Source organism: Onychostoma macrolepis, chromosome 18 (assembly GCF_012432095.1).
Source record: "Onychostoma macrolepis isolate SWU-2019 chromosome 18, ASM1243209v1, whole genome shotgun sequence".
NCBI classification, from domain to species: domain Eukaryota; kingdom Metazoa; phylum Chordata; class Actinopteri; order Cypriniformes; family Cyprinidae; genus Onychostoma; species Onychostoma macrolepis.
The window spans coordinates 15,064,860-15,089,956 of NC_081172.1; the positions used below are offsets into that span (position 1 = coordinate 15,064,860).

The 25,097-nt window shown below is 37.2% G+C and overlaps 1 protein-coding gene across 5 annotated transcripts in view; it reads right to left on the reverse strand.

The window, feature by feature from the left end:
- The window catches only part of sema4ba (sema domain, immunoglobulin domain (Ig), transmembrane domain (TM) and short cytoplasmic domain, (semaphorin) 4Ba), a 138,333-nt gene that overhangs the window by 61,557 nt on the left and 51,679 nt on the right, over positions 1 to 25,097 (reverse strand). For 3 of the 5 annotated variants that reach the window (XM_058751467.1, XM_058751468.1, XM_058751469.1), the window contains exons 4-5: positions 8,480 to 8,516; positions 8,249 to 8,389 (exon numbers count right to left, since the gene is read on the reverse strand). The gene's annotated coding sequence lies outside the window, so the exon portion shown is untranslated. Of the gene's footprint in view, positions 1 to 5,237; positions 5,411 to 8,248; positions 8,390 to 8,479; positions 8,517 to 15,463; positions 15,580 to 25,097 lie in introns of those variants that run through there. The other 2 variants (XM_058751471.1, XM_058751470.1) reach the window with 2 other exon arrangements.

Genomic DNA, 25,097 nt, shown 5'->3' on the forward strand with positions numbered 1-25,097 from the left:
CCTTCACTCCCTCACTGTCCTATGATCAGCAGCCCTCACCTCCCTCATACATACTCGCAAGGTTACAGCAGCTTTAAATCATTAAATATCTCAGAAATAAACCTGTCAGCTCAGATCAGGTATCAGAGCAAAAAAAAAAAAAAAAACATAAAAGTAACGTGGCGTAAAAAGTGGCCTGCTGAAGGAGGGCAGAGCAGTTGTGGTGTGAATCTCTGCATGGTCAGGGTGAGGTATGCTTGAGAGGCTCAGAGAAGCCATTAGTAGAGTAAAGGCCATGATCTGGAATGCTCTGAGAAGATATCAGATCACAGGCCGTCTGTGTATGTCAGTGTCCTCAGTGTGGTTACAACAAGGTTAAAGTCCATTAATCAACTGGGGTAACTAATGAATGCCATTTTAACTACACATGCAAACTAATACACATGTGATTCACACGCACACATACACATACCGCATTCTTATTGGTGTAAGAGTCACGGACATGTTTCAGTGTCCTGGCCTGTTTAAAATAGACCTGCATAATACATGAAACGCAGACACGCAGTAGGAACAGGTGTGAGACAGAAGGTGTCAAAGTGTGTGCGTGTGTGTGTGTGACAGCGACAGGCAGCACACAAAGAAAACAGACATACTTGCCCCTGTGAATGACCATTAAAACTCAAAAAGTTTGTACGCTACAAAATCACATATTGTGTCATGCCAAAAGCCCCTCTGCTGACGGGATTTCTTTCTGTTTCTTTCTGACTTGCTCTCTCTCATCAGGGTCAGAAGGACAAGCAGGCGAATACTAACTTTTGGTCTGTTTCCAGCTCTGGAGCCAGTTCCCACGTAAAGCCCCTGGGATAGAGAGAGAGAGAGCATGACTGGGAAAACCGGAGGGGAGGCCTGTGACGTCCTTTAAAGACGCATGTTTAAAGACTTCCCAGCAGTGAGCAAAAACACAGTGGCTGCTCTCCCCCCAGGCCTCCGGTACTGCTTACTTTACAAGATTCAACTACATGAACCCTGTCAGAGCTTCTGACTCTTGTTCCCACTGTCTGTCACCCACACATCATCCGTTTATTAGTTATTTTAGTGGTTAATGCAAGTTATCCCCTATGAAAGAATGTTTAAGCCAGTCTGGCCAACTGGTGTTTGGCAAGTTTAGCTGGATGACCAACTGGATTTCCAGCCTGACTAGCTGAAAAATCCCCAAAACCACTTAAAAGACAGTCTGGGAGGCCAGCTAAGACCAGACTGGTCTAAGGTGTGTGTGTGTGTGTGTGTGTGTGTGTGTTTTCCTACAACATGCTTTAGAGAGCAAGCAAACTCAGACCAGTAAAATCACTGATAGGTGGTTTAAGATATTTTAAGACAACTAAGACCATCAAACTATCAGACCTATCATAGGCTGGTTTAAGGGTTTAGCAGAGATAACATAATAGCATAGTTCTGAATGCTTAAAAGTGAAAGACTTTACAAAAAAAAAAAAAAATGCCTAAACCAGCCTAAGCCTGTTTCTAGTCTGGCTAAGATGGTGTTTAGCTAGTTTAGCTGAGCAGCTAACTGGTCTTTCAGACTGACCAACTGAATAGTGTCCAAAACCCCTCTAAAACCAGCCTGGAAGACAAGCTATGAGCAACAAAAGCAGTATTGGTTGGTTTAAGATCATTTTTAAGACAACTGAGACCAGCAAACCATCTTTGGCTGGTTTAAGGGTTTAGTAGAGATAGCATAATCACACAGCTCTCAATGTTTAAAAAAAAAAAGCCTAAACTAGCCTAAACTTGTTTGTTGGTTTTAGCTGGTTTAAGATGGTCTTCTAGTCTGGCCAAGCTGGTGTTTAGTTAGTAGTTAGTTTAGCTGAGCAGCCAACTGGTCTTACAGCTGAAAAGTGCCCAAAACCCTTCTAAAACCAGCCAACAGGCCTGCATGATAAGCTGGATAAAGTTGGTCTTATCTTGTTAAAGATGGTCTCTCAGCCTGGCCAGGCTGGGGTTTAGCTAGTTTAGCTGGGAGATGGAAAAAATAAAAAATAAATAAATAAATAAAATCCTTTCTAAAACCAGCCAAAAGACTAATGTGACCAAGCTGAGAAACCAGCTACAACAAGCAAACCAGCTAAAGCTGGTTTATTTTTCCCGCAAGGGTGGCACAATAACAGTCCCAGTCTGGAAGGCCAACTCAAACCAGCAAACCAACTAATTTATTATTTATACAGCTCTAATAAATCATTCCCAGCATTCTTATCATAATTTTTCAGTTTTAATGATATTAAACGTAACGCATTACAGAAAAAAATTCACTTCAAGTATACAAGATGTTTATTTGGGAGGAGATTGTTAAGGAGTGTCACATAGACGTATAACTGTCAGAAGTAATGACATGGAAAAAGGGATTGTGTTTGCATGTTATACTGTTTGTGCCTCAACAGTGTCGCAACACTTGGCAGAGTTTGAACTTCTGCCAGAAGAAACTAGGAGCAAATAAGACTAGTGCTTATTTACATTCCTCAATTCTACTACCAGAGCCTACAACTGACCCAGTTCTTTAATCCATCCAAGTTAAAGAATCTCTTACTAACACACACATGCAGAGGCAGGTATATAGTAGCCAGCCAAGCATGAGAAATCAAAGCTAAAGCTGGAAAAATAGCCCTGGGATCTGATGACTGGGATGAGAAACAGGTGGTGCGTAGAGGCCTGAGAATGGAGAGCTTTATATTCGGTAAAGATACTACAAAGAGATACAGCCTGCGCCATGCTTTTACTCTTGACCTAATATGTAACAGACTGCTGCTACAAAGTCAGCAGGTTCTTTCTTTTTTTTTTTTCTGTGCGTCTTATTCTTATTCTTTCCAAGCTGGTGGTAGCTTGTTTAAAATGGCCTCCCAACCTAGTTAAGATGCTCTTAGAGGGTTTAAGATGGTCTTCCAACATGTTCAAGCTGGTCTTAAATTGACTTGGCATCTGAAAAGTGCCCAAAACCATGCAAAAAACAGTCTGAGAGACCAACTAAGACCAGAAAACCAAGCCTGGTCTCCAAGGTCTCCAAGCAGGAGTTTAGCTGAGCGGCCAACTGATCTTACAAACTGACCAGCTGAAAAGTCTTCAAAACCCCTCTAAAATTAGCCTGGGAGACCAGCAAACCACAAAACCCGTGTAGGCTGAGTTAAGATGTTTTTTAAGGCAACAAAGACCAGCAAACCAGCATACTCAATGATTAAAAAGAAGGTATAAAAAAAATGTTTAAACCAGCCTAAGCTGGTTTGGTGGTCTTAGCTTTATTAAGCTGTTCTCCCAGTCTGGCCAAATTGGTGTTTGGCTTGCTGAGCAGCCAACTGGTTTTACAGGCTGGGAGACCAAATAAGATCAGCAAACCAACTTTAAAAAATGCCAGTTTTTTAAAATGTCTAAATGTTTCAGAGGGGCCAAGCAGCTTGTCCAACTGTCCATTCAAATGCACTCCCTGACTTTTTAAACTCTCTTGTCTAATAGTTTATTGTGTTGTGTTGTCTGTGACAGGAGCTGTAGTCAGGCTGTGCACTATTGATATAACAGGCACCGGTTTTTACTAACTAACCAAACAGTTTCTGACAGCCTCACACAGGCTGACCATTGTCAAGGCTCCTGTAGCCAGAACGCTATTGCCAGCCGCTGTCTTTATGGATCAGACCAAAGAAAAACACAGGAGAAAGGCTAACAGTACAATCATTCCAGCTCTCCCTGATGCTCTTCTTTCATGTCATCTTTTCCACCTCTATACCTCTTCTGTCACGCACCAAACTTTCCAAAAACTTTTCCAAAAATTACCATTCCCCCAAAGTCTTCACAGAGAAGTAGGTCTACGGTGTAAACTGCATGAACATACAGCTCTTTGAAGATGGCTAAAATTGCTGTGTTTGTTACCATTCCCTTCAATTCTCAGACTGGAGTGGTTATCTCCCATGTGCAGCTGTCCAACAAGCTGCTGGCTAAAAAGAAAAGAAAATCTCTCATTGGACATAAACTTAATGTGCAGATTTGCACTGATTGCACATACTCGCATGAATACAAATATGGTCATCCATGATGATCTCACTACCAATGCTGGGGTCTTTATATTAAACTTTTTCTAAACCAGAGTGAGTTTCTCCCTTCTGTGGAGCACAAAATAAGATATTCTGAAGAATGTTTTAACCATTTTTGTCTTTAGAATGAAAGTCAGTGGGGTCCAAAATAACATAAACAGTTTCATTGTTTTACCAAAAAAGGTGCGACATTTTTCTAAATATTTGTCAAAAAAAATTAGAAGAAATAAAGTCATGTAGGGTCATGCATGACATGAGGGTAAGTAAATGATGACAAAATATATATTTTTCTAATTCACCACGTAAAGCACCATGTAGTTTTCCCATGTAATTCAAATTAATATTCCATCCTAAATCCTATTTACTGAGAAAACCAACCCACATGTGTCAAAAAATATCATATTTCACTGAAATGGTTTCATCTGTGGGAGGCTTTGATTCTTAATGCATTAATAGTCACTAATCTATGGATGACTACCAGAGCAAAACAAGCAAGAAGTTTGTTTCCAACAAACACCTGCAGTATTCACTCATGCCCTTGACCCAATCACAGATCTCCAAAGATGCCAAAACCACATGATCTTCTAATGGAGAGCCTTACACTTCTCACTTTCCAGATTTTCCCTTCACTTGCAAAGCCCCATCTAGAGTTCATGGAAAGTTCCTCCACGCCGACACCGCTGCCTGCCACATATGCTCCTGTCTTCTGGCAGAGAGTGTGCACAAAGATACTAAACTCCACAGCTCAAGAGACAGAGCTTTAAGCTTCTCCATGTCAAACTGCCAAAGAGCTCATACGCACCAGCCAACCCAAACTGCAACACACCCTGCAAAACTGATCGCTTGAAACCAAACCCAAACAAACTGGAGGCACGCATACAAACAGAAGCAGACTGAGCTCGCTGTCCTGTGATCCGCTACGACCGGCTATCACCTTGCAGATAAGGTCTTACAGTAGAGGGATTGTCTTGTGTCAGCGCACACCCTCCCCCTCCATCCCTCCCGTCCCAGCAGCCCCTTGCAATAACAAACCCCCGTGCAGCCATGCCACTGGCCTGGAGTGTATAACAGGGGTGCAGTGCTATAAAACCCTTTCATTTGCACACTAACCAAACACTCCCGCAGACACCAATCAATCATTAACAGCAACCAGTTAAAGGCACTGAAGCAAGAAGAGCTGAGTACTTACTCTCTTTCAGACACAGTTTACCAACTCGTTCCTCAAAGGAAAAAAGAAATCCCAATGGAAATCAGAGTCCTTGAGAATTGTCAGTAGATCCAGCTTTGAGACTGCCAGAATCAGCTGTTTATAGGTCTGGATGTGGGATCGGTAGAACAGCGCTCACACTCATGCTCTCTCTGCTGCTGTGACTGAATGTGTATCTGACACACTGGTGTAGTAAAGCCTCCCTCTGGTTTAATCACTGCTCCTCCCCTCACGCTCACAGAAGCAAAAAAAAACAAAAAGAGAGAGAGAGAGAGAGAGAGAGAGAGGTAGACAGCACGGCCCTTGATAATAATTACAAAGACTGGGAGGAAATCACAAGATTTCTTGCTAACCTTTAGTTTCATTTCTAGTAGTTGCATTTCAGCTTTCAACAAGCTTTCAACACAACTGAACTAGTTAAAAAGCATTCATAATAAATGAAGAAAAATAAAACCAAGGGGGAAAAACAGTTGACAGTTGGCAAACTGTGTTCTTAAGAAGTAGAGTAAGAGTTTAGTTTATGATATGAAAGACTTACAAACAATGAAGTAACTATATTAAGCGTTTGGGGGACTGAATGTAAACGTTCAAGAACTGGGAAACATAATGATCGAGCACTATCCTAAATATTTTAAGGGGCACATGTCCTCCTCAGTGTGTATAATTAAATTAAATTAATAAATGATAATACATTTAATTATATTAATAATTAATAAATAATTAAATGAATATTGACTAAGAGAAAAATAAATACATAAAAGATTATTATTAGTAGTAGTAGTAGTAGTAGTAATGGTGGAAGGACAAAATGTAATAGTAATAATTTGATCAGCCACTATCCAAAATATTTAATATAATAATATTGGACATAGGGCCCACTCAGTGTTCATTATTATTATTATTATTATTATTATTTAAAGTATTATCAATATTATTAATAATTAAATATTTAATTTCTTTACATTATTATTAATTATTATTATTATTATTATTTAATAGTACATAGGGTCCCAATTTATATTAGGTGGACTTAACTACTATGTAATTACATCAAAAACTTATTGTGTTCATATTGTATTGCAAAACACTTTTGCTGCTATTGAGGTGGGATACAGGTAAGGTTAGGGACAGGTTTGGTGGTATGGGTTGGTTTAAGGGTGGGTTAAGGTGAAAGGGATAGGTCAACAGTATAATTACAAATGTAATTACAAAAAAATTACAGATGTAATTGCATGCAGGTATTTTTTTAAACCATGTATGTACACAATATGTGCATTGTATCAAATAATTTATTTTAAATGTACATATTAGTTAAAGCCACCTAAGTGAGACCGTACATACTGTAGAAATAATTAGTAATTTATCTTCTTATCATGGTTATGTAAAGCCCTTTGAATTACCCCATGTATGTAATTGCTATACAAATAAATCTTATCTATGATGGTTACAGCCCTATATAACAGCAGATTCTAATGAACATCTTAAACATTTTATGTGTGGAGGTAAGACAGCGTAGTGTAGTTCAAAAAGGTTGTTTTTTGAAACTAAATACCCCTACAGTTCAACAGACACCGCTTGCCCTCAGCTCACGTTACAACACCTTACATACAACACCATAATAGTGTTGTTCCTGGCTAAGTGCAGTCACCTTCTAGCATGTGAGTGACAATATTCACAGAAATTATGCATTATAAAGCCTCTCCCAAACCGCAGTATTTCCAATCACAGCCTAACGAGCCTAGGACACTTCTTTTTATGTGAGCTGTTAAAGAAGACTCGCATCGGTGTTAAAATCAGTCCTTAAAATGTCACTTAAATGCTTAATACTGATGGTGCAGGAACAACTGAAAGATCTCAGTGACAAATCATCTAATCATGCCCTAGTTAACAAGGGAAGAGAACTATGGAGCGCAATAGAGGAACAGTCACAGTTGGGAATCCCTGTGACTGAAATAGTGCTGCTAATTATGTATTGAGGGGAAATGCTAAGCAGGCAGATGGAATGGTAAGTTTGGGGTGTCAGGCTTCGGGATGCCGTCATTAAGAGACGGGGACGAGCCAAATGCAGACACAAGCGTGTCATGAGAGCCGGGAAGCAGAGCTGAGCCACTTATCAGCCTCTTACTTACAGACGCCAGATGCAGACTGGGACTCCACCCCCTTTCCGGCCCTTTATACCAGTCAGGCCTGGTCTACCATTACGCATCATGATCAAAAAGGAATACGTAAATCCAAAAAAAGGAAGAAAGAAACACAAACTACTGTATCAGTCTAACCAGAGATGCCATAGGCTACACTCTTAAAAATAAAGGTTATTTATTGGCATCTATGGTTCCACGTTCAACATTCATGGAACCTTTCCATTGCACAAAAAGTTCTTTATAGTGGAATAAGGTTCTTTAGATTATTAAAATGTTCATCACATTAAGAAAATATGGTTATTTTAAGAACTGTTTACTGAAAGGATTTTGCGGCAATGCAAAAAATAGTTGTTTTATTGCATTACTGGAAAAGACACTTTTTGGAATCTTTTATGCCAGTATAATATTAATTTTCATAATGTAATTTCAGAAAATAAGGAAGTAAAAAAAAAAAAAAAAGAAGAATATTTTAAATTCACTTTCCTAAGTTAAAATGTGTTCTGGCAGGTTAAAACACCCACTATCATTTCCAATCACTTCCTTCCCATCATCCAGCTGTTGTTTGCATTTAGCTGTCAGTAATTTGGACTCAATTTCCTCTTTTTCTTATTTGCAAACTTTTGTTCAATCGCTCTTGTGTAATCAAACATGAACAGATCATCCTGTATGACATATAACCAAATCATGCATCTACTGTGTTTAGACTTGCATGTAAAGATTCAGAAACAAACATTTTGTCATTTGACCCAAGAGCATCTGAATGCAAACTTCATCAGCACTCTCCAGATCCACAAAGTGTCGTTTTTCCCCCTCCGAACCTCAAGGTTGACTGATGTGGCGTGAACATCTTACCGACAGCTTTGCCGTGGTCCCCTCTGTCTCATTTGTCATCTGAAGTTAAACTCCCAGGGCTTCATGTATACCCAGAAAGGGGAAGCATTGGCTCAAAAGTTTTCAGCCCTGTTAATCTCTCTATAGGGGGTGGGTAATCCCCTAAATTGGAACGCAGATTAGAGTTGTTTAGATTATTGAGAACTGACATCTTTAAAGGGATAGTTCACCCACAAATGAAAATTTACTCACCCTAACGTTGCTCCAAACTGGTATGAAGTTCTTTCTTCTGTGGAACACAAAAGAAGACATTTTGAGAAATGTCCATACAAGAAGTCAGTGGGGTCAAATGTTGTTTTGGGCAAAATTCATTTTATGGGCAAAAACACCTCAAAATAGCTCCATAAAAAAGTCACACAGGTGTAAACAATTACAGAATTAGGTTAAACTAACCCTTTAAAGCTTGTCTTGTTAACCAGATAAGTAATGTTTGTTTCCTTAAATAAAAAGCAATGTTTATCCTTTTACATTAACATATATAATGAAGTATAAACTCGTTTTTTTACATTTTAATAATACATATATGAACAAATAATCAAAAGATCAATGTATAAAACACACTGTTAATATTCTCATCAGTGACAAATAGTTATTCTGACCTCTATAGATTTGAATGGGTATTGCAATCAACCTCATAGTGCTCTAACATGAAAACACGACCGAGACTCGTTGCAAAGAATACTGCTTTCTCAAGCTGGGAATAGCAAGAATTAGTGCATAGGTTTTAAACTGAGTTTGTTTTGATGTGAAGCGCCTTTCTCTTCTCTAAATCTGAATCAACAACTGTGTCTCTGTACAGAGACTGACAGATAGCCAACACCACAGGAGGTGACGGCAAAGCTCCTTCTGAACAGGATTATGAGAATGAGACAAATAAAGACGCTTGGCTTATGTTGTATAAAGCACAACATTGATTACAGCTTCAGCCTGAAATTTGCTGAATGGGTAAGTTTACATACAGCCTTTTGTTGTTATTTACAATATTCTGATTGATAAATGAAAGATCAGGGCCTGTCAGTTTTGATTCTGATGTAATAAACCATCCCAAGCTATTTTATAGACTGATAAACAATAACTTCAGTAACTAAATGTCTGTTAGTTTTCTCTACGGACCAGTTTGTTCACTAAACACCAATTACAGGTTATGCCGATTACAGAGTCGTAATGCTGATTACAGGTCAGTAAGAAAGTGAAAGTGGTACATCACATTGCTTTAAAACACTCCTGTTTATGCTGTGACAAGCAGTATGTAAATCGTAAAAATTCATTTAATATATAGTGGCATTAATCTTTTTTTATAAGCATATTTGAGGGAGAATGTCTCCTGGGGTCCAGATTAAATTTTGCCTGGTGAAAGATCAAAAAATATTTCTCACATTTACTTTCATCTGGATGACTAATGTCCCACCCTCATAAAACCTTACAAGTTCTGCCATCAGTGTGTGTCGACGCCAGCACTCATCAAGAGCCCCCAGGCCTTTAGCTTCTGTCTCTTATCTGCTCGTGAACCAAAAGTTACTGCAAACACTACGTTTCTGGTTACTTTAGTCAGCTGGAAAAATTAAATGGTTGTATTTCCTTTACTAATTATTTAAACAACAACAACAGAATATAATAAAATAATTATTTACATATTTTAAAACAAAATATTATAAAAAATAATATTAATATTATATATTTTAATATTTTTAATTATTTTTATTTATGAATGAATGAATGAATGAATGAATGATATCCAGTTTGGTGCTGGAGCAAACAAAATATTATTACAAAATATAACAACAGCATATAAACACATTACAAAACATTTTTGAAAAAATTACAAAGAAAATATATACAAATTTATATTTATATTACATTTTTAAATGTAATAAAAAATTATAATAGCATAAACAAATTATAATTTGATTATAATAAAAATAAAATGAATAATAATAATAATTATTATTATTAAGATTTTACATTCTTATAATCACTTGTTGATGTTTAATTAATTGATACATAATAATTTCTTCGTTTCAAAACCGGACTGAATATTTTATGTAATCCTAAGAGGAATACAAAATTAGATCTTAACAATTTCAAGATATTACCACACACTTGTTGCAAAACACTGTCTGAAAAGTATGCTGTACGCAATGTATCTTTTCTAAATAGGAAATATTGAGTTGAGAAATGTCTGCTGTTCACAGAGAAAAGGAGAAAGTCACCTGAGACCAAGTGTAAAGCAGACAAACTTCTCCTCAGGTGGCTCTAAATGTCCATATCAAAGGAACCATGGTTTGCTTTCATGTGTCTGCCAGGACAATTCCCCTGGCAGTGTGTAACAGATCATTTGTCGTCCCCCCTCCCCAACTTCCCCCTCCTGTCAGTAAAAATAATTAACAGACAGTAGTGGCGTCAGTTAAATGCTTCCCTGTTCATGATCGGTGTTGACATACGACCTGATTTTGTGTATGGAAATACCTGCATTCAGAAATACGTGCTTACATTTCAGAACAAACTGACCTTGAGGTATGAAACAACAACTTTAAGCAATTTCTGTTTAAAATATAGCACAAGAATTTGTTGGACTTGACCTAAGTGTCCCTGTACTGATGTCCCTGCGGTGAGGACACAGCTCAGGGAAATGACTTGTCATTCAAGTTATTCAGCAGGGCCAAGAGCGAACAGAAGTCTTGTATTTGAGCCAGACCTCAGGGGGGCTTCAAATAAAACACTAATTAACTCTATCAAATGAAAACAAAAAGACTTGCTGCTGCTTTTCTTTTCAACTTTGGCATACTGATGCCTGGTATGAGGCAAAAGTGGACAGCCCCAAACAAAGAGGTTTTAATAACCAGGACAAGTCTCAAAAAAAAGTCCAGCCGGGCATTTTTTACTCTAGTGCTGCTGAGCCCGTAAAAGGAGCATCTGTTTTGTTTCAGCACAGCTGAGAGTAATGAACCTGGGCGAGAAATGAACCGTGACTAAAAAAATCTTGGGGAGTCAATACTAGTTCTTAATATTCATATTACAGCCAAGGACACACACACAAGGAAAAGACACAGCGCTGCAGGTAAAATACATCTTTTTGGTGTAATGACTTGTATTATCAACAAACTTACATATTCACAATAATCTTTTAAGAAAGATATTTACAGTATAATCCGTATATTGCCACCCTATACAGTTCCCGCTGCGACACAATCTTTTAAGACAAACTTTGAACAAGTTAAAGCTGAATTAGGGTTATTTTAATTCAGTGCAATACTGACACACATATGTAGTATTTACTACACATATACACTCTAAAAAAATGCTGGGTTAAATACAACCCAGTGCTTGGTAAATATTGGACAGAAGAACACATGCTGGGTTGTTTTCAACCAACAGTTGGGTTAAATGTTTAACCCAACCTTCTGGGCAGTAACCCAACCGTTGGATCTAAACAATCCAGTCGCTGGGTTCGTCCATATTTTTCCCCAGCGCTGGGTTGTATTTAACCCAGCATATTGTAGAGTGTAGTAGCTCTGATTCAAAACATAAGGAGCTGCCTCCGTAAGGAATTTTATAAACACTCCTAGTACAAGAACTTCAACTTTAGATTAAACAAGGTGACTTAAGGCTCAGGTATTCATTTTCCACTCCGTCTTGCGCACAGTTGAACATACAAGCCATTTAAAGTACATTTCATGAATGTGTGCACTACCTAGTGGACCTTTGTTTTTCGAGCATTTAAACACTGGCATGCACAAGTCCACATGGACTCAAAATCAGGATCCACATGGATAGTGTGCGCAGACATCAGTGGACTGTGCTGATGACAAAAATGACATCATCTGAACTCTCCGTGAGAGGAACTCGGACAAGGAAAGTCTAGCTTCAAGAGTCAGCATAATTAAAGTGGCATTGCATGTACTGTATCTTTCCCAGAGGGCAATTCCAGAATGCACTGGGATGACCTCAGTGAAAAACTAAAACCCAATATGGTGGATGACACAAGTCAATCATTAAAATACTACGTCACTTTTTCAACTCATTGTTTTACTTTACAATACAGATTCACAGCAGTTAACAGAATATAACAGAATCAATAATGCAAACTTCTTCAAATATGAGATTAATTCTAATTCTGCTGTAAAGCAGCTCTAAAGAAGACAACAGTGTCTTTATTCAGCTCAATTTAGTGATCTAGTTCAATAACTGTGGAGAGTTCATCAGTTATGAAACAAGTTCAATTCAGCTATAAGCAGCTCTACAGAGGGCAACAGTGTCGTTATTCAGCTCAGTTCAAATTTTGTTCTCATCCAATAGTGTCAGTGCAGTCAAATCGATAATATTACTGAATATTAAGTGTCTTTTAAACCCAGACTAAGCAAGCCAAAGGTGACAGGGGCAAAGAACCCAAACTCCATCAGATGACGGAAATGGAGAAAAACCTTGGGAGAAACAAGGCTCAGTCAGTGGACCAGTTCTCCAAATGAACAAACACAGTGTGATATTGGGAGACCAACCAAGACCAGCCAAACCAGCTAGTTTAAGATGTTTTATTTCAGCAGGGAATTCAAATCTTTCAGAACGTTCTTTGTATACTGTATGAAGAAAAAACGTCCTGTTTATTTAGCACTTCAAATCAGCCACTTCCACACCGCAAAAGTACATCTTAAACCAATCAGATGGTTTGCTGGGCTTAGTTACTATAGTAACCCAGCCTTTTAAGAGATTTTGGAAATTTTATGGCACTTTTAGCCAGATAAATCCAGCAACCCAGCTTAGGCCGATTTAAGCAGGTTTTTAAACAGAGTTGAGGTTTATAATTAACAGAACTGATTGATTGCTCAATGCGATGCTGACACACAAATTTGGAATTTACTACGCACACTATGTCTGTCCTTTCAGAGGCCTATGTCCTGGTTTCTAGTTTGTGAATGTGTGTGAGATAAACAATACCGCAATAAGACAAAGACCCTGTCAAGACCGCTCAGCTAACAACGCTACACGAAGGGCCATATGATCTGTAGCTTCAGCCAGACTAAACAGCACTCCTCCAGAGACTCCCTGACCTTGCACAATATTAGGGGACATGCAATCCTACTAAAATGCAACATGGAAGTGAACTCACTGGAGGACACCCCCTTCAACCGGCTCTATTTTAAGATCTCCAGCAACTTCTTTGCAGTAAAAATCACCTGCTGCAAAGCTAAATCCTGGCATTCGCTTCTTCACGAAGGAATGCTAAGCGTCTTAGAGTCAAAATGTCTGTCGAAATCCTTCAACTGCAACATTACGACTGTGAAATTTAGACGTTTCCTGGGGAAAAGCTGCTTCTTTTTTTTTAATTCAAGCTCACCGTCTGGTAGGAGAAAAATCAATAAAAACACTCACTGAGAAAACTGTTTTTTTGGCCACTGCATGATACATGGGCTCATTCAGGGAGCATTCAGTCCATAGCCATTTCATGTCTTGCTCGTTGGACAGAGTGACAAAATCTAAGCTTTATCTTTTTTTAAAAAGAGAGAGGTCTCAGGTTAGTGTGCTTCTTTTGGACACATTGGATCAATTTATTGATGTGCAGAATATGTGATTGTAAAGCAACGCTCACATATTCCAGCCGCTCACAGATAAAGCGTGCTAGCTGCAGGATCCAACCACATCCTGAGTAAACATAACCTTCTCCCCGCTGGGAAATCATAAATTGACCCCCGACGAGCCCACATGGTCCCATTCCACCAATCACAGTGGGCCATTTTTCTCAGGTCTGCAGATTTCACAGATCCTCATCACAAAAGAAAATCTTTACACTATTTGATTCTGACATTGAGACTAGCCTACTGTTCCTTTAATAAACCCCAAAGGACTTATCAAATGCATGTACCGTTAATCTGTCTGAAATCTACAATTGCTCAGGTTGAAAAAAAGCAAATTAAGATTGTGAAAGACTGGATTAGAAGCTACAACTATAATGCAGGAGATTTATATTCACACAGTGCAGTAATTACTCGAACTTAGCCAATCAATTATTTATGCAAAATTGACATGGAGGCTGCTGGTATTTTCCGTCTCCTGATATAACAGGGAAAAATCCTCTGGATAAATTAGTCATGACCACATATGCACGTGGAGCAGTCCAGACACATGAAATATTAAAAAAAAAGAAACAGACAAAGTGCGGGATTTCACAGTGAGCGACAGTGAACACTGTTAACTTGTACTGTATATTTAAAACAAACAAACAAACAAACAAACAAAAAATAGATTTATATACACGCATACACACACACACACACACAAATAAAATAAGATTTTACATTTTAATTATATATTTTTTAAATAGTTAATTATTTTAATTATAAGAATATAAACTTACTTTATTTAATATGTTTATGCTTTATAATTAATATTGCATTGTATTTAAATAATATTTAATATTATTTAATGCATTTCGTACAACTGGAGTATATCATAAAAAATGTACTGGCAATTCTGTAAATAGAAGTCACCAGCTGTGTTTTAGCACATCATAGAAGGAAAGAAGAAGAAAAAAAAACGCAAGAGCTGCAAGAGGGGCTTACCCTGTCCATAGTATGAAGCATTGTCCACGCACACACCCAGTCCCTCATGCATAAATATGCAGGAAAATCAATCTACATGTCACATTCATGCTGAAACAGGAACATATTTCTCACATTAGCTCAGCATAATTTACAAGTCTTAGTGGACAAAGTAATAAAACCTTAACCAAAAAGCACCAAAACCAATCACAGCTGTAAGTTCACCTGTTCATTTAAACCTCCAGAATAAAACAGACGTTCTTACTTTCAAGCCACAATGAAGATCCATTCAGAGCACAGTTCTCTTCTGAAAAGGCTGCAGTCCAGGTGATATGCTGACCCAGCTATGAGCCAGCACAGGAATCCATCATTTCCTAACCATGGTAACCAACACCTTACTAGAAGCGGTGCGTGCGTGCATGTGTGAGAGCCGCTAGAGAGGAGAGCTGACAGCGGCAGCCACGGGAAACCAAATTCAATCTATTGCCATGGCACCGGTGCTGCGGTGACAGCAGGCTTTCAGCATGCAGACCTTTTCATTCAGCTGTTCAGCAGACCCTAAGCCCAAAACCCCTGTCCTGCCTCGCTCCCTTTATTTTAAAACCTGCAACACATGCCATTTGTCAGCTTGGAGAGAAATTACCTCGGCCGACGAGAGAGAGGGTCTTTTCCGCGAGCGGGCGAGCCCCAACCGTCACAGGGAGAAGAGGAACAGTAGCTCTGCAGGGATCCCCAGAGATGCCCAGGGCTGCAGCTCACACGGCACAGCGCATACAAACGCCAGCCACCACCAGCACCAGCAGCAGCAGAGGCAGAGGATGGGAGGGAGAGTGAGAGAGGCAGAGAGAAAGCGAGAGAGAGAAAGGGGGAATGAAACGCAGCAGAGGGGGGCTGCTCATTCTGAGGCAGCCAGGCACATTACATCATTGCTTTCCACTCCTGAGGAGGCAGAGCTGGGGAGAGGGGAGAGGAGGCACTCCCCTTTACACCTTCTGTCTGATAACGCAAGTCTGTTAGTACAGAACCTGCAGAGGAAAAATACACTGCAGCCGGCTCAAAAACTGCAGTTATGAAATGGATTATCGTCAGATTGAGATGGATTTAAGGTTTATGCACAATGGTTTTACATATGTACACACACCCATTTTGGCATCAATAATGGATAGCAGGATGGAAATAAAATGTATAATCTAATGCAGGTACATTCACATCTCTTTCCATTTGCAGTCTAACCATCATTGAGGAGGGATATTTAAAGAGAAATTAGTAGATAGATAGATGGATAGATGGATAGATAGATAGATAGATAGATAGATAGATAGATAGATAGATAGATAGATAGATAGATAGATAGATAGATAGATAGATTTTAAATTATAACCAAATGACCATGGGACAGCACATTAATAATAATGCTGGTATTAGCATCAACATAGCAGCATGCTAATAAAAACACCCTAGCAACAACACAGCTACATGTTAACCCCCTGCAACCCCCCAAATAAAAACACCCTAACAACCACATGCTGACAATTATGACACCCTAGCAACCACACAAAATCACACTACAAACCAAATCAAAATAGCAATATACTAAAAAAAAAAAAAAAAAAACTTTACATCCTTGGAACAGAATAGAAACCATACCGGACACAAGCGGTGTGAAAATAAAACTTATTATAAACAGTGTTTCTGTCTATGCTGGATGCGGCGTGAGGCAAGCGCTAAATTATTTTAGATTTTTCTTTTTTTTTAATTGTACGTACATTTATAACACTATATTTTGTATTATATTATATTATATATGTGACCCTGGACCACAAAACCAGTCTTAAGTCACTGTGATATATTTATAGCAATAGCCAAAAATACATTGTATACGTAAAAATTATTGATTTTTCTTTTATGCCAAAAATCATTAGGATATTAAGTAAAGATCATGTTCCATGAAGATATTTTGTAAATTTCCTACCGTAAACATATCAAAACTTAATTTTTGATTTGTAATATGAATTGCTAAGAACTTCATTTGGACAACTTTAAAGACGATTTTCTCAGTATTTTGATTTTTTTGCACCCTCAGATTCCAGACAAATATTGTACAATCCTAACAAACCATACTTTCAGACGATGTATAAATCTCAATTTCGAAAAATTGACACTTATGACTGGTTTTGTGGTCCAGGGTCACATATTTGATGTAGTTTCCCATTCACCGCTATTAAAGTTTACCCAACTATGAAGACTTCCGCTTCTGAGAAACCTGGAAATGTGAAAAGAGTCCATTGTGGTGGCGAGTTTTGGGCAAGCAAGCATCACTCAGATATCCGCTTTGCTTTTAAATGGAATCAGGAGTGGCCTGTTTTTTGCCAAAGTGGCTTCAAGGATATAGAGCAGCTTAAGGCCAGTGAGCGAGGGGCCGGTGTGGGAGTATGTGGTCACAGCGGTTGGCTGATGGTCCAGAGAGACAGTGTCGTCCCCACCCACCACCACACTGCTCATGCCTGCAAGCCAACACCCACAGCACATCAGAGTTTACCCGCACATGAACTCTTTTTCAAAGGGAATATGAGAAGAAAAACTACATCTGAGCAATACTTAAGATGCCACATGTATAAGATATAGGCGGACCCTGTTTGCTTACACAGTCATATGCAAACAGCACATTGAATTGAGAAAAGAAAGAGCAGTCACACACTACCTGTCAACAATTTGGAATAATTTGGATATTTGAATGTTTTTGTCTCTTATGCTCACCAAGGTTGCATTTATTTGAAAAGTACAGTAAACCAGTTATATTCTGAAATATTATTACAATTTAAAAGAACTGTTTCATATTTTAATATATTTTAAAATGAAATTTATTACTGTGATGACGAAGCTGAATTTTCAGGAGCCATTACTCCAGTCTTCAGTGTCTTTCAGAAATCATTCTAATATTGCGATTTGGTGCTCAGTTATTATTAATTATTGGTGCTATTCATGTGCTTACTATAATCAATATTGAAAACAGTTTTTGCTGCTTAGTAGTTTTAAGGAAACAGGAAACTTGAATAGAAAAAAAGCAATAGAATTTTATTTTTAAAAAATTTTTTGAATGAGAGTGTAATGAAAGCCCGTTTCTGCCACTGAATAAAAAATGAAAGTAATTGCGAGTTTTTGTCTCACAATTATGACTTTTTTTTTCTCGCAATCGTGAATTTACATCTCGCAATACTGACTTTTTTTTTCTCAGAACTGCATGATATAAACTTGCAATTGTGAGTTAAAAAGTCAGAATTGTGAGATATAAACTTGCAATTTGACTTTTTTCTCAGAATCGCGTGATATAATCTCACAATTGCAAGTTATAAAGTGAGAATAGCGGATAAAGTCAGAATTCCGAGATAAATACTCGCAATTCTAACTTTTTTTTTTCTCACAAATGCAAATTTGTATCTTGAAACTCTAACATTTTTTTTTCAAAATTGTGAGATATAAGCTTGCAATTGCAAGTTATAAAGTCCAAGAAAAAAAAAAAAAAAGTTTATATCTCACAATTCTGGCAATTGCGTGTTATAAGTCAGTATTGCGAGATAAAAACTTATGTTCCAAACTTTTTCCCGGTAGTGGAGCTGGCAATTAAATTACAATCAATCAATTAATATTTATTGTATATTTTTAAAATAATTAAATTCATTGAATTGAATTAATTTGTTTAATTAAAAGACCAATTATAAGTCATCAGAAGATTTCTCTACAGCAACTGTACTTGTGTCGCATCCTCATACCGAGAGACAGGGGATTTGGGAAGAGCCTGACATAGCACCTTTTGTCAGGCACCAAAAAAACCATTTTCTGTCCCAGCTGGAGAAGCCTGGCTGAGACTGGCTTTGCGGAGAGACCAGCCTTCCCAGCCGATGCAGCTATTATCTGCAGATTGCAGCCAAGCACTGACAGACAGATTTCAGAGTTGTCTTAGCTAAAGCAAAACCACTTTACATCAAAGTGATACACATTATACAAAAAAAACAAAAAAAACAGGGAGCCTCTACTATTATTCCATTCAAAGGTTCATCTCCACACAGACCTCCCAACAGGTCTTCCCAATATTTGTGTTCCTTTCGTTCTGCTCTGCTTTGCGGTTAGATGGAGTCTCCTGCCTTTTAGGACAACAATCATAAGACAAACTGCTGTCTGAGCCAGAGCAACACAGAGCCAGCTAGTGAAAACACAGTCCTTTTTGTTCTGAAGCAGACCTAACTAAGTGATCGTGATTTATTTGCGCTAATTCCACACTCTTCAAAAAAGCCATTGATTCATAGCAAGCAAAATCTCCCCAACAAATAGAGCAGGCCTGTTTCTGATGAATGGCCTCCGCTGTTTTCACTGGCACTTGATTTCATAGAAGCGATTTTTCTCAATAGTGGCAGCTGTTGGTCAATCGATGGAGGGTTTGAAGAAGAAATCATGGCCTTTTGCTGCAGTGCACTCTTGACTGGGTAAGCGGCAGATGTTATTGCTCAAACTCTCGGAGATAGAGGACGATATTGACGGCGTTTAGTGTCCTCTGTGGAATGCAGTTTGTTATGCATTCTTTGTTCTGTCCTATCAGTTCACAACATGATGCAAAACAACCATCTTTTTTGCTACCTGCCAAATATTTCATGAGTCTTGTCCTTTTAGCTGTGCATTATTGACATCAGTGGCTTGATTTGCTTCCGTTATTGTACCTCTGACAGTCCATAAGAAAAAGACAGATACTGTAATAATTATAAGCATTTTCATGTACTGACTGATAAATTACAGACTTCTGTACTAAACTTCTATACTACTTTGTCTAAATAAATTAAAAATAATAAACTAAACAATTCAAGGCAGTAATTTTACATGCTGAATTTAGGCATCACAACATTATAATGTACAATGAAAAATTGATTTTCATGTTTAGATTTGCTAAAGATTTAACAGTGTTATTATTAAATTATTAGTGTTTTTGAAGATGTTATTATTAATTATTATAAGTGTTTTAAAGAAAGCAAATTAAATGAGCATGCACTCGAAGTCAACCGTAGATAAATACCATAAATATTATTTTTGATGGCCATAATTTAATAATTTAACCGTTGTGCTGTGTTTAAAAAAAACCTTTACCTAATTTGATGTTCCTGGTCAAAAATGACCAACCTTTTAAAATTGTTTGTAAAAAAATAAAATAAGCAAATCTTTCATTATGCTAAATTATCAGACAAATCTTGGATTTGATGTTTTTGTCGACTTGTTTTTGGGGTTTTCGGTTATAATAGGTTTTGTATTTCTTTTTGAAATGATTTCGTTTTGCTGATTTGCCCTTCACCACATCAAAACAGTATAAAACATCATTGTTCATGGACGCCCAAACAGACCAGAATAATAATGGAACATTGTCTGTTTCATATTGGACTTAATACGTATGACGAAGATGGGACAAAGTACAGTCTAGCGTCCTTTGTGAGTCCCTTCGTGTCTTTGAGAGCCCATGAATGACATTCCAAATATGCTGTGTTGTAGGTTGACTGGAATGCAGAAAGCGGTTCAAACTGTACTGTTTTCCATTGTGTACAAAAACTCCTCTTACAGGGCAATGCCTTAGGCAAAAACAGAAGCGCCAGGAATACAAACACCATGGCAAAAGAAGTTGACCTCTAGCTGTGAAAATTTGTCCTGCCTAAAATCCTTGAGATATTACAGAGGAATAGAGGGCTACAGTGTTTTCTGTAATGCTGATTTCTGCCAGTCTGGTTTAATTCAGTTCAGATCAAATTTATTTACACAATTATTTTAACAATGGATATTGTTCTAAAGTAGTGTCAATGTCTGGCCAAGCATAATGGGACCATGCAGGAAAAAGTCCCTTAGTCCTTGAAAAAAGCTTTGGAAGAACCCAAGCTCAAAAGGGAAACCCATCCTCATCTAGTTGACCTGTATGAGAGGGATATTATGTTTTATGTGGTCACAATGGTTACACATAAATTCTGGCATAAAATTGAGCGAAGAATAAGAAAACATTAGATTCAGTTCAGAAGGGACTGAACACAGGAAAGAAGAGAGTATGACAGATGCTAAAAGAAGGCAAAATGATCCAAACTATCACTGAACAAATCCTAACAAACCTATTTACATTACTATTTACATTACTGTTCAAAGTTTGAGGTCAGCAAAATGTTTGAAAGAAATTAATACTTTTATTAGCTAGGGCACATTCATTTGATCAAAAGTGACATTAAAGACATTTATAATGTTACAAAATGTTTTTATTTCAAAAAATTGAGTTTTAACTCCTAATTCCTTAATCGTAACAAAAAAAAAAAAGGAAAAAAAAATTCAATTGTTTTTTTATTATTATTTTATATTATTTGATTATATTTTTGATCAAATAAATGCAGCCTTTGTGAGGATAAGAATCTTCTTTAAAAAAAAAAAAAATCAGACCTGCCCCAAATTTAGAAAAAGTTGACTGTTGATCAGTGGCTGCAGACATTCATGTTTAAAGAATAGGTCATAATTTCTCTTTTTTTTTTATCAATTTTTAAAATGTCTTTCAAAATTAAAGTATCATTTTTAAAAATGTATGTAATTTCTCTAAATATAACATTTATTGAAATGATGACAGTTCACCCCCCCCCCCCCAAAAAAAAATTTATTTTAAAATTACATTTATATCCATATTTTAATCAGTATGTGACCACCTTCTAAATCAGTTTGAAACTAGCATAAACTGTGACTAGAATGAAAATCAACTGGTATGTGATCACCCAAATTCCTAATAGGCAACCCTTGAAACAAAGAACACAAAAGAGCTCTTATCACATCATTCAAACTTAAATATGCATTAATGATTCCTACACCCTATTTTAAACAGCCTTAGAGTGCCATAAATGTTGGTTAATTGTGAAGTAATTGCAAAAATGCACTCACACAAAGAGAGTCCAGTCTTCTCAGGCTTGAAGTATGGTGCTGATTGATTATATTTAGCAGCGGCAGTGTGACTGCCCTCTCCCAAAAGCATTTCGCTAATTACACGGTCAGAGGTCAAAGAGCTGGCCCCTTTTGTGTCCATTCAACACTGCCAAGACAAATCAGATCGGCTGACAATCTTACTTTGTGTGTGATGCACTCTTTAATCTAGGAAAGAGGATGTGGGCTGAAGATGATCGTATCAAATCTCTGGATATTCGTCATGCAAAAATGCCATCCTGCCTTGCATGCAAGAGTCTGATTCAAGCACTGATTTACAAACTTAAAAAGGGACCAAAGGTCAAGAGGTCAATGATCTTCTGTTGTCCTGCACGAGACAAGAATGACAAAAATGTGACGTGAAAGCGGTGGCAGTCGCCAATATGCAATCAATTAAAAATGTCATATTTACTAAACAAAGCTCTCAGAGTGCATCATTTTACGCTCATATCAACCTAGAAAGTTGTTGAAATGTTCTGGTGAAGGATGGAAATCATAATTTTCCTAAATTTTACTCATGTTTTTAGTAGTTTTAAGAAAGAAATAATTATATGAAATTAATCATCTTAAAAATAAATTCAAGCAATTCTTTCAAATGTTTATACCACGTCTAATGACTTTTTCCTTTTTACCATTAGAGGTAACACACTGTAAATGCAATTCGGTTACTTACATATTAAAACAACAATACTAAATAAACAAAATTAGGTAACGGATATTTTCATAATATTTTAAAATACATTTCATAATATCTTAAATTATATTTTAAAAGACAAAACAAATAATGCTCATCTTCAACTACACATTGGCATATGAACAACCAGTCAGTATCTTCACTGATGCAAGTCTCACAGTTAGTTGAATGTAAGTTTTTGGTTCACTTAACAGATCCATAAGAATCATTAGTTCGGCATTCAGACTACACTAGATTTGCAGAATGTTTCTGATTCACTTGAAAAGAACAGATCCATATGAGTCATTCCTTCAGCAATCAGACTGCACTAGATTTGCCAAATGCTTTTTATTATAACTAAAAAGAACAGATTCTTAAGTTTCCTTAGTTATTAGGCAATCAGTCATCACTAATTTTGCTGAATGTTTTTGATTCACTAAAAAGAACCCATTCATGAAAGTTATTCAGTCGATAATCAGGCTACACTTATTTTGTTGTATGTCAAAATAGAACCAGTTTTGAGAGTATTTTGTTTGTGAATGGCAGGTTGTATGTTTCACACTGTAGATTCACAAGAAACAAGAAACTCTTTCACAGTACTTTTGGATGGAATATTATCTACATCAAAAAAATAAACATGCTAAACACGTACAGTTAAACATAACGCCATTTGTTTCTATTTATATATTTATTAATCTAATTACCTTAATTCTGGTGCATATTAGCATGTCAAGTTAAACACTCCCTGCCAAGGAACCTCAAAATCCAAACATTTCAGCACCTTTTCTTTGCTAAGCTTCACAACTTACCGAATGTAAACACCACAAATTAATAACCCTTTCCAGTGCCTCAGCCAAAAATCTGTGATCCATCACCTCAAAACATCAGCAGCCTGTTTTCTTTGGATTCTTTCAACACGTGTTACTTTTTAACACTCTATTCATGTCTCTAGCCACCATTATGACAAAAATCCAAAACTAAAAAGAAGCAATGCAAACAAATTAGTCTGTGGTTTTGAATGACTGAAAATGAGAAATATTATGTTTCTTCCACTTCTTTTCAATTTCCCTGCAGAGCTGCTGATGGTTCCCCACAGAGAAAGTAAAGACACTTCAGATGCACAATGTTACACAAATAAAAAGAATAGCATTGCATTTAGGAAATATCAACAGGCACCATGGGAAATAAAGCTATAGTTTTTTTTCTGGCTGAAGTATTAATCATTACTTATCATAATTTAAGAAACAGCTTGGCTTTGTAAACAAGCATATAATTCAGCACTCACAGAGATATTACCCAGCTGCTACACACTGCTAAAAAATCAAAACACACTCTTTAACTGTTTAACTTGTGTTCTCCAGTCAGGCCGCACAAACTTGACCCCAAATTATCCAATAATTTCAACACGTTGCTTTAATAGAGATAAATGCCTGCTGAATTCTCTTGTCAAAAGCGCTGAAAGATATTATTTAATAGCAATCTGAGCCATCTGAAACTCTTCATGATAAATGATTCCTCTGGCAGAGCACTCCAAACTGACAATTTGAATGCTATTATGGCCCAAATGCTAGTCATTTTTCAGCCTGTGATCGCCACAGAGAGCCTATAGAGAAAACGCTGTGACTCTAACAGCAGGTAGCACCATATCTAAAATCACCATTGAGGTTACATTCCCAGGCCCGGAGCAATCGCTCAGTAGGATTTAATGTTGAAACGAATCTCATGTAAACACAGCAGTTATACTGTATGTGCCTCTCTCTTGCCATCATGGAGTTACATGAGATCTATTATTAGAATAAATTTAGCTGTTGTGACTGGTAGCAATTTGTGATGCAAGATTTTGTAATGATTCTCAGAATGGGAATGGTAAAAGTCCAGCTCTGTGTACAGAACACAAAGCAAGGTCAGCAGCAGCGCTACAGCAGAGTGGTGCCATTTCACTTTTGATCGAGGGATTTTCTTCCATCCAATGAAATCCTATGACTTGGACAAGATTGATGAAGTGGATTAAATTACAAATAATTAAGCTTCACTATTTGATGGCTGGTTGTAACAAAAAAGGAATGGACCATACCTGGCAACCCGACCCAAGGCGTCAAAAAACTGAAACGTGGTTGAGCGTGTTTAGTGTCACTATTAAGATGCTAAAGGTATATAGGCATCCCTATATCAGCGAACTATGAACTCCGTTGTTTTTAGTGAGAAATCCTTTAAAAATTTCAATGACCATTTCCATCTGCCAAAATGGTGAAATCACAAACACATTCAAAAAACTGATGCCTGATAAAAGCATTACACCAGCTTTGATTGTGAATCGTCACTGGCTCTTGTGTGTCTCGTGACTGACTGCGTCATGCAAATGTTCAGATTGAGATATGCAATTTTCAGCAATTCAAACCTCCATTTTCAGCAATTAAAACCTTCTGAAAGAGGCTTCAGAAGACTTGGAATGCAACATGAGTCATTTATAATACTTTTTGTTTTAACTGTTTTTTGGTCTGTTTTTGCAATTTCATTTTCTTAAAGAGACAGTTCTCCCAAATATGAAAATGCCAAAAATTTAGCCAAATGCTAATTGAATATTAATAATAATAATTATTATTATTATTATTATATAATAATATTATAT